Genomic DNA, 11,583 nt, shown 5'->3' with positions numbered 1-11,583 from the left:
ATATGTGTTAAGAAAGAAGCAGAAGCTATGGGTTAGAAAGTGCTACAAAAATAAGGTTGTTAATAAAAATACTCAAAAGAGTAATATTAGTGGAAAAATAGGAGTGTTACATAAGTGCTAAATAAATAATATGGCGTGCTACCCCAAGGTAGCCCAGTCACACCAGACCTGGGGGGTACCACTCCCCAAACTCACACACAGCATATCAACATGGACCGCCATCCGTTGAGTGATTAACACTCACTAGTGGGTAAGGTCTTAAACCAGACAGAATGCTGGGTGTGCTCACAAGTACCTCAAGGTCAGAGTAAGTCAGGATTAGTACCATACCCTTTAGCAATAGATGAGGTACTCGAATTGCGGGGTGGGAGACCGGTGGACAAGAAATTCAATATCTCTAGGCCCCCTAGTTTGAAGCTCCACCAGTATCATGTAGACAGGTCCTTATTGTGTTTTAATATTTCCAATTACCGAAAACCGGGAAATTGGGAAGTGACGTGGAATAACCAGACAATGACCTTTTCACACAGAGCTTATAGGATACCCATAGACTCTGAACTTGTACGCCAAATAGCCAACAGTGGGAGGTATTTTCGGTATAGGTATACTCGTGGAAGCAAGACCATGTGGGTTGGAAAAGTATCGTCAGGGTATTGTGCTCATATCATCCAGCCCGATACTGAGCAGATGGGAGAACTAGGGATTGGTTTCTTTACTTGGAAAATTTGTAATATGGTGATGTTATATTTTGTCCCCTATGTTCTCCCAGATGATGCCTATTTCATATGTGGGAGGAAGGCGTACAAGTGGCTTGCCCCGAGCTCAGAGGGATTGTGTTATATTGGGAGTACTACCGGAGGTCATGACCATAACCCATGATAAAATGAAAGACGTTCACCGCAGTGCTCAGGCTCCTTATACTCATACTCACTATGAACACATCATCAAGCGACACCTCATAGATAGGGCAGAGCACACAGCCTCTGATTTGATCCACGAATCCACCGGGATTCAGTTCCTTCTTGCATTAGACATTACCCGTACTGCCAGAGGAACTATAAATTATAGGTATATCCATGCGCTAGCGAACTTGATAGGTAATATCACTGAGATGTATGACGACACCTTCAGGTATACGGGAGTTACAAGCTTACAAGAAGGAACTGATTCAACACAGAATGGTCCTTAATTATGTCACAGCCGTGACAGGTGGGTACTGTGTTACTCTGGCAACTTAATATGGTGTGAAGTGCTGTACGTATATTACAAACAGCACTGACGACCCAACGGAGATCATCGATCAAAAGATGTACGATATCTTGCAGTTGAAATGGGAGTTCAGGAGGAAGCACAACCTTACCTTAGCGACTGTGAGTAATGAACTGACCGGCTGGGTCTCATGGTTGAACCCACGCAAATGGTTCTCAGGTTTAGGAGAGTGGGCTCAAAATGTCATTATGAGTGTGGGGAAGTTTCTCCTTTGTATCCTGGGAGTCGTCATAATTATTGGTTCGATATTTAGGTGTGTTCAAATTCTAATGCGGCTCAAGCACGGCACAAATTTGATGAGTCTAAGGAGCGAGGGCGCTGTTATAGCAGCAGATTTAATTTCACACCCATCCATAGAGACAGTGTTATGATAAGGATTGCAAATGAATTTCATGGCCTGTTTCTTTCACCCGTTTTTCTTTGTCTCCCCCTCTGCTCAGATACATCCATCCGGAAAAGACGTCAGCCCTACCCAAAATGTTTATGTGAATGTATTTTTATATATGTGTCTTATCTTCATCTCTGCAACGTCCAGCTAATGGCACACATAGTCGACAGGTGATATCCACATATACTAGCACTCACATATGTTTCCCCATCCATGTATCATCAACTAAATGTGCACCCCATTTTTTGGAACAAGAAGCTGAACAGAGCTCGGTAGTGTTTGTTGGCCCATTTACAGACCCTTAATACGGGATGAGAAGGATTTAATGTATACTTCGCAATACCTCGAAGCTTATGTAGAACATATACGGCACGATGATACATGCCCCTCAGACATGGATTCATACATACATGCTTTTACTATCCCACTAGGTCATACATTTCCCACCTACAACTCTCCCCCGACCGTCCAAGCTTCTGTAGATATTGTATAGATATTTTTCTGTTTATTGATTAGATAGTGGCAGTTATTGGTGACTGCCAAAGGGTGGACTGTCAAAGTCGAAAAATATTGCAGTACACAGATCACGTACAAACTACACACAGATGGCCTCCGTGCGTGTACTTGTTCTGCCGTGCGTGCGCATATTAGCAATTTGCGTATGGTCGCTCTCGCGGTCCTACGCATTAGCGCGTGGTATGAGTATTTACGGTAGAGTTTGTGGACGCATGGAAAAGCTATCAAAACACATTACATATTTAATCCAAATAGTGCACAATGTACACATAGTCTCCCTGCACCACACCAGCAAGTTACAACAGTTTAAATGGTATCAGAACAAAGGGATTCACCTTTACAGGATAGGAGGGGACAGAACAAGGTTATAAGGTGGTGTTTGGTATCCAGCTGTAGGGTATTTTAAGGGTAATATTCCGGTGTTGGTTGGCAGAAGATCACACGTGCCTGCGAATAGTTATGTGCAGGAGCAGAATATAGATATAAACTGTATTTACTGTACATTAGGTATGCGGCGGGAACCCAGAGGAGACCACCCACAAGTGCATCTGGAACAGACATCGCCCACCTATTCAAACCAACCTATGACCTCTCCTGTACTGTAAATGACCATCCCTGTGTCCAATGGACAAAGAGATTACAGTATCCATTGTGTTAAGTTTTGTAAGATTGTATAAAAGGAGCCAGCTGCAGGCCTGGTCAATCAAGACTCTTAAAGTTATCTATCTAGATGACCGAGGACCAGACTGGGTAGCGCGGCGAAAAACAAACACGTATGTACCATTGACTGTAGCCATTATTCTTTTGTATTGTATTGCTTTGTTATTGTAACCCCCTATCAGTAATAATATGTTGTGGTGTCGGAACCCGGCATTTTAAATACAATCTGGTGTCGTGTTTTCCTTTCCCCGCTAAGGTTTAAAGTGTATTACTATCGCATGCATAGCTGTTAAGGGTTCACGGTGTATCTTTGGGTGTGTACGCGCTGAGTGTACTTTGTACAGCCAGCGCGGCGTTTGTACGCAAAGTACGTACACGGTACGGGGCTATGTACGCTAATGGTGTAATAAGTACGTAGGTTGAGGATTAAGTATAGCGGCCGCAGCGGCTCCATTTAAAGTGTATGAAATGTCTTTTTAAAGTGTTGCTTTTAGTCCTGTATGTAAATCAGCATTTACAATACATAGTCACACACAAAACACATACATATGATACTGTACAGTCACACATGCAGTATATACAAATACAGTCACATACATACTGTACATAGTTACACACTTATTCACATACATAGTCACACACTAAAACACACATAAATACAGTAAATACTAATACACACACAAACATACATTCATACATAGTCACACACATACATAAATCAGTCAGTCAGTCAGTCACAGACACACATACAGACTATAGTATCCCCCCCACCCCCCACATTACAGACAGGGTACGCTGAATGCATGTACTTTAGTAGCTCATTGTCCTCTCTCCCTCTCCTCCATGCTGCTGGGCTGCCTGGCAGTGAGTGTCATGTAGTCCAACCCCCGTGCTTCCACTCCGTCCACGGCCCTGCAGTACTGTGCCTTGACCCCCTCCCCATAATCCGGCTCTGACTGTACCTGGTGACTGTCTGTCACTGCCGGCGCCAGTGTCCAGCGGCACAGCTCAGCACTAGTGATCAATCAGACTCAAAGTAAACTACAGCTCCTAGCAGCCCCTGGTGCCGGGAGCTCCCAGCAACAATGGCTGCTGGGAGCTGTAGTTTATGTTGTGTCTGATTACAAGCGAGGTGCAGTGCACTGCTGCCGGACACTGGCGCTGGCACTAACAGACAGTCACCAAGTATAACAGTACCACTTGGTATGGCCATGGATGGCACAGCCGGATGGCGCCCCCTCCTTGCCTGGCGCCCCTGGCGAGTGCCATCCTGGCCAATAGGTAGATACACCCCTGCTGGCCCGTTGCATTCTGGAAGGCCAAAAGCTTTGATCATTGGTGCCAATCCACTGACACTACCTCATATCCCAATGTTTAATCTGTGGATTTAGGAGAAATAGAGTTATCTACCATAACTATATATTTTCACACAAGTCTTAAATGTAGATAAAAAGAACTCAATGAAACAAATGAGACAAAAAAATAAATAAATAGACGTACTAATTTTTGTATTGAGGAAAATGATCCAATATCACATATCTGTGAGCGGCAAAAGTATGTGAGCCATAGCAAACCAAAAAAGCAAGCAACTGGGCAAAACCATCTTGCACTGCAAGTGGGGCAGATGTAAAATGTGCAGAGATTAGATTTGGGTGGGGTGTGTTCAAACTGAATTCTAAATTGCAGTGTAGAAATAAAGCAGCCAGTATTTACCCTGCACAGAAACAATATAACCCACCCAAATCTAACTCTCTCTGCACATGTTACATCTGCCCACCTGCTGTGCAACATGGTTTTGCCCAATTGCTATCTTTTTTAGTTTACTAACAAACCTGAATAGCCTCCAGTATCTGGTAAGACCCCCTTGTGCAGCAATAACTGCATGTAAATGTTTCTGGTAATTGTTGATTAGTCCTGAACATCAGTTTGGAGGAAATGTGGTGTGGATCATCAAATCGAAAGTGTCTAGGTCGACAATGAATGTTTAGGTCGACTACTATAGGTCGACAGGGTTGGAAGGTCGATAGGGTTTCTAGGTCGACATGTGCTAGGTCGACAGGTCAAAAGGTTGACGTGTTTTTTTGGGGGGGTAGTTTTCTGCGTACAGTGACCAGGAAGCCGAATTAGTGCACCGTGTCCCCTCGCATGGCTTGCTTCGCTCACCATGCTTTGGGCACAGATTACCATTACCATGATTACAATTCCAATCGTAGTCCACGTGGATCGTTAAGTATGAAAAAGTTAAAAAATAAGAATTTACTCACCGGTAATTCTATTTCTCGTAGTTCGTAGTGGATGCTGGGTACTCCATAAGGACCATGGGGTATAGACGGGCTCCGCAGGAGACTGGGCACTCTTAAAAGAAAGATTAGGTACTATATCTGGTGTGCACTGGCTCCTCCCTCTATGCCCCTCCTCCAGACCTCAGTTAGGGAAACTGTGCCCGGAAGAGCTGACATTACTAGGAAAGGATTTGGAATCCAGGGTAAGACTCATACCAGCCACACCAATCACACTGTACAACTCGTGATAACTATGCCCAGTTAACAGTATGAACAATAACTGAGCCTCTCTCAACAGATGGCTCATACAATAACCCTTTAGTTAAGCAATAACTATATACATGTATTGCAGAGAGTCCGCACTTGGGACGGGCTCCCAGCATCCACTACGGACTACGAGAAATAGAATTACCGGTGAGTAAATTCTTATTTTCTCTGACGTCCTAGTGGATGCTGGGTACTCCGTAAGGACCATGGGGATTATACCAAAGCTCCCAAACGGGCGGGAGAGTGCGGATGACTCTGCAGCACCGAATGAGCAAACTCAAGGTCCTCCTCAGCCAGGGTATCAAACTTGTAGAATTTTGCAAAAGTGTTTGAACCCGACCAAGTAGCAGCTCGGCAAAGTTGTAAAGCCGAGACCCCTCGGGCAGCCGCCCAAGAAGAGCCCACCTTCCTCGTGGAATGGGCTTTTACTGATTTAGAATGCGGCAGTCCAGCCGCAGAATGTGCAAGCTGAATGGTGCTACAGATCCAGCGAGCAATAGTCTGCTTTGAAGCAGGAGCACCCAGCTTGTTGGGTGCATGCAGGATAAATAGCGAGTCAGTTTTTCTGACTCTAGCAGTCCTGGAAACATAAAGTTTCAGGGCCCGGACTACGTCCAGCAACTTGGAATCCTCCAAGTCCCTAGTAGCCGCAGGCACCACAATAGGTTGGTTCAAATGAAACGATGATACCAGCATAGGGAGAAATTGGGGACGAGTCTTCCATTCTGCCCTTTCCATATGGAAGATCAGATATGGGCTTTTACATGACAAAGCCGCCAATTCTGAAAAACGCCTAGTCCATGCTAAGGCCAAAAGCATGACCACTTTCCACGTGAGATATTTTAGCTCCACGGTCTTAAGTGGCTCAAACCAGTGGGATTTTAGGAATCCAACACACGTTAAGATCCCAAGGTGCCACTGGAGGCACAAAAGGGGCTGAATATGCAGCACCCCTGTAACAACGTCCGAACTTCAGGCAGTGAAGCCAGTTCTTTTTGAGAGAAAAAGGGATAGGGCCGAAATCTTGGCCTTTATGGATCCTAATTTTAGGCCCATAGTCACTCCTGACTGTAGGAAGTGCAGGAATCGACCCCCCTGGAATTCCTCTGTAGGGCCTTCCCGGCCACACACCAAGCAACCTATTTTCGCCATATACAATGAAAAAGTCTTGCTGTCACGTCTTTCCTAGCCTTTATCAGCGTAGGAATAACTGCATCCGGAATGCCCTTTTCCGCTAGGATCCGGCGTTCAACCGCCATGCCGTCCAACGCAGCCGCGGTAAGTCTTGGATCAGACAGGGTCCCTGTTGCAACATGTCCTGACTGAGAGGCAGAGGCCATGGGTCCACTGAGAGCATTTCTTGCAGTTCCGGGTACCGAGTCCTTCTTGGCCAATCCGGAGCAAAGAATATTGTTCACACTCCTCCGTTTATTACAATTCTCAGCCCTTGGGTCTGAGAGGAAGAGGAGGGAATATATAGACCGACTGGAACACCCACGGTGTTACTAGTGCGACCACAGCTATCGCCTGAGAGTCCCTTGACCCAGCGTAAAACCTTTGTTATCTTTTTATTGAGGTGGGACGCCATGTAGTCCACCTGAGGCAGTTTCCATCAATTTGCAAAACTGCGTGAAGACTTCCTGATGAAGTCACCACTTTCCCGGGTGGAGGTCGCGTCCACTCCCGGAATGAACACTGCTGACAGTGCGCTTACTTGATTCTCCGCCCAGCGAAGAATTCTGGTGGCTTCTACCCTCGCCACCCTGCTCCTTGTGCCGCCTTGGCGGTTTACATGAGCCCCTGCGGTCTGACTGGATCAGAACCGGTTGGTCGCGAAGCAGGAACTCCGCTTGACTTAGGGCGTTGTATATGGCCCTTAGTTCCAGGATATTGATGTGAAGGAAAGTCTGTTGGCTTGACCACAAACCTTGGAATTTTCTTCCCTGTGTAACTGCCCCCCACCCTCGGAGGCTTGCATCCGTGGTCACCAGGACCCAGTCCTGAATGCCGAATCTGCGGCCCTCGAGAAGGTGAGCACTCCGCAGCCACCACAGGAGAGACACCCTGGCCCTGGGGGATAGGGTGATTAACCGATGCATCTGAAGATGTGATCCGGACCACTTGTCCAGTAAGTTCCATTGTCCTTGCATGGAACCAGCCGAAGGGGATGGCCTCGTATGATGCCATCATCCTTCCCAGGACTCGAGTGCAGTGATGCACTGACACCTGTTTTGGTTTTCAATGGATTCCTGACCAGTGTCAAGAGCTCCTGAGCTCTCTCTATCGGGAGATAAACCCTCTTCTGGTCTGTGTCTAGGATCATGCCTAGGCGAGGCAGATGAGCTGTAGGAACCAACTGCGGCTTTGGAATATATAGAATCCAGTCGTGTTGCCGTTTCACTTCCAGAGAAGGTGATACGCTGTCCAGCAACTGCTCTCTTGATCTCGCTTTTATGAGGAGATCATCCAAGTATGTGATAATAGTGACACCTTGCTTCCGCAGGAGCACCATCATATTCGCCATAACCTTGGTGAAATTGGTAATGAAAATCCCGTACCGCAATTCTGAGGTACGCCTGATGAGGTGGATAAATGGGGACACGAAGGTATGCATCCCTTATGTCCCGATTCATTTCAGGCATGCAATGACCGCTCTTAGCGATTCCATCTTGAACCTGAACCTTTTCAGGTATATGTTCAGGGATTTTAATTCAATATGGGTCTAACCGAACCGTCTGGTTTCGGGATTATAACATGGTCGAATAATAACACCCTCTTGTTGAAGGAGGGGACCCTTGACCACCACCTGTTGAAGATACAATTTACGAATTGCAGTTAACACTGGCTCCCTCTCTTGGGGTAAGCCCGCCGGGTCCTCGGTGAGGGGGCATCTTCTCACAGTCCAGCCTGTATCCCTGCGATACAATTTCTATTGCCCAGGGATCTAACAGGGAGTGAACCCACTTGTGGCTGAACTTACGAAGGCGTGTCCCCACCGGGCCTAGCTCCGCCTGTGGAGCCCCAGCGACATGCGGTGGATTTTTGTAGAGGCCGGGGAGGATTTCTGTTCCTGGGACTAGCTGTGTTGTACAGCTTCTTTCCTCTGCCCCCGGCTCTGACAAGAAAGGACGCACCTCAGACTTTCTTGTTTCTTTATTCGAAAAGCTGCATTTAATAATGTCGTGCTTTCCTAGGCTGTGCAGGAATATAAGGCAAAATATCATAATTACCAGCTATAACTGTGGATACCAGGCCCGAGAACCTTTCTCCACACAATCCCCGGCTTTCTTATGCCTCTTAAGTCGGCATCATCTGTCCAATGTATATTCTACAGGACACGTCAAGCATAAATCGACATAGCTTTTGTCTCTAGGACCCAGTATACTCATGTCCCGTTGGGCATGCTTTATAATTATATATCTATCACTTAAGACAGCATCTTAAAATATTTAAGAAAAAATAAAACAAGTGAGCGCTGGTAAAGTTGGCTATGAGACAACTATACTTTACATTGACTGCAGCTTCTCAATTTGAGGTGCTGAACCTCAAAAAATCATGGACAATGGTAAAAAACAAAGAAGCGCTGTCATTGAAAGTATTATACAATTTATTAAAAATATATATATATGATAATCACAAAAATAAAACCTGGTATCCTGTAATTTGATAACACAGCATATATAGTATAGCAAGCATCAATACTTATTAGTAGCAGCAAATGATGGACATATTAACAAAATCCCCTAAAACGATATAACCACCTGTGCTTCAGATGGTAATATAGCACTTGTAATTAAAAAAAGGGCTCCTTGCTGGGAGCTCCACATGTGGGTTAATTAGACGTATAGGCTCATAAGATGATTTTATGGATTTAAAAGTCCATCCGTGGTGTGAATATAAACAGTTCACCTTTGTTTTGTCCACTTTATAATATCTGCTCCCAATACTTATTCCGTATTTTAGAAAAGGCTTTTTACGGGTGATTTTAATTAGCACAATTCCGTGCACAGCACAATGACATTTAAGCATGGAACGCTATTTTGACAGTCTCGTATTGTGCTTACCCCAGCCTCTGCTGATTGCAATTATTCGGTATTTCCTTTGAAAATGTTGGGCGCCGGCTGCCCACGCCGCTTGACTGCGGCACCGAAGGGATGAAATAAAGCAGAATGTATTGGTGAACTGAACGCTCGGAACCGCTCACTTGCAGTGATATAGCGGGAGCCGTCAGAGACGTGCCTGTAGCTGGAGCCGTTCGAAGACGTGCTTGTAGTCTCTGGTGGTGGAGAGAAGCAGGATACCAGACAGGATACTGGGAGGAATGCTTGACGCGTTTCTCAGCCTCAATCCTGGGGCTGTTTCATCAGAAGTACCGCCTCCAGATCCTTGGGCATTTTTATACTCCTAGCCTCACTAATCATTGATACAGCTGTCTATAAACAATTAAAAACTGATATAATGAGTGTTTGCAAGCTTCTATTCATATAGCAAGACAATCGAGGGAAATATAAATAATAAAAGGTTTTTATACCTCGCCATTTAAATCATTATACAATATTTAGAATAAATAAAACCAAACAGTGAGGCAGGAGAATTATAACAAAACAATTATTAAAATTTAAATACATAAATATACCTGTGGATGTCTCATAGCCAAATAATTACCATATATTTGTTCTATTAGAATGGTAGTGTCAATAGTCATTATAATAATAAAAAAAATATATATATATGTATATTCCTGATAATATAATTTCTAAAACTTAGATACGCTCTCAAGGGCCAATGGGCTCCTCTAACGATTCTTTAAGGATTTTTTATAACTTCAGGAAAAACAGCAAAGTGGAAAAACATTATTGCATTGATTTTTCAAGAACCCTTAGATATAAATATCCAATTAGATCATATCACGCCTATATGTAAACATATGTGTATAGTATCATAAATTTTTTATATATTTTTATTTATTTTTCTTGAAAAAACATAAAAACTACACCCAATTAGAACTACTGATTAAATTAATGCGGAGCTACCTAACCCAGTATAATATTGGGGGGTCTAGATGATCATTGGGGCTTCGCCAGTCCTTTTCAGAACTTCCTCAATGTTCTAAACTTACTAAACATTATAACCTGAAAATAAAGGGAGAGATAGAACCGAAACTGTGTTTGGAAGTCTGCTAAGGGGGAGAAATAAGGAATTTTTTCTGGAAATGATGGAAAAGGGTAGTGCACCTGGGATGCCTATCTATAGCCTCTATTCACACAATTAAATATTGTTGAGCTCGATAGTATCATTCAGGCCCGCAGGAACCATAGTTCCAAGTTTGTAGATCCAAAAGGCCTCCTTGCGGCACAACTTCTTATATCTATCTCCCCCTCTGGTCGATGGGGGGATCTGTTCAATAGCTTGTACTTTAATGTCCTTGAGAATCCCCTTAGGACACAATCCAAAATGACAAGGTAAACTATGTGTTCTATTATCTTTAATAAGAAGCCTCCTATGTTCCAGAAACCGAACATTAAGTGTTCTCGTGGTACGGCCCACATATTGAACCCCACACCCACATGAGATGACATAAATAACATAACATGATTGACAGTTGAGAAAAGATTCTAACTTATATGATTCATTATGGCTAAATGATGTGACGGTATTACATCGATGTGCTGCATGATCACATGTATGGCACCTTGACTTGCCACATCTGAAAAACCCTTTTGGTTTCGGGTTTGACCCCAACCAATTCCCCGTAATCGCCTCTTTAGTGGAATCTGGTCTCAGCATACTTGGTGCTAATTTAAGTTTTAGGCTATCTGCTTTCCTAAAAACAATTTTCCGAGATTCTTGTATATCATTCTTCAAATATTTATCAAGCTTCAAAAGACTATAATTTCTATTAATGATACGTTTAATCTCCATAGTTAGAATCTTTTCTCAACTGTCAATCATGTTATGTTATTTATGTCATCTCATGTGGGTGTGGGGTTCAATATGTGGGCCGTACCACGAGAACACTTAATGTTCGGTTTCTGGAACATAGGAGGCTTCTTATTAAAGATAATAGAACACATAGTTTACCTTGTCATTTTGGATTGTGTCCTAAGGGGATTCTCAAGGACATTAAAGTACAAGCTATTGAACAGATCCCCCCATCGACCAGAGGGGGAGATAGATATAAGAAGTTGTGCCGCAAGGAGG

This window comes from Pseudophryne corroboree, chromosome 4 (genome assembly GCF_028390025.1).
Source record: "Pseudophryne corroboree isolate aPseCor3 chromosome 4, aPseCor3.hap2, whole genome shotgun sequence".
Taxonomy (NCBI): Eukaryota; Metazoa; Chordata; class Amphibia; order Anura; family Myobatrachidae; genus Pseudophryne; species Pseudophryne corroboree.
Note: the sequence above shows the minus strand (reverse complement) of the source record.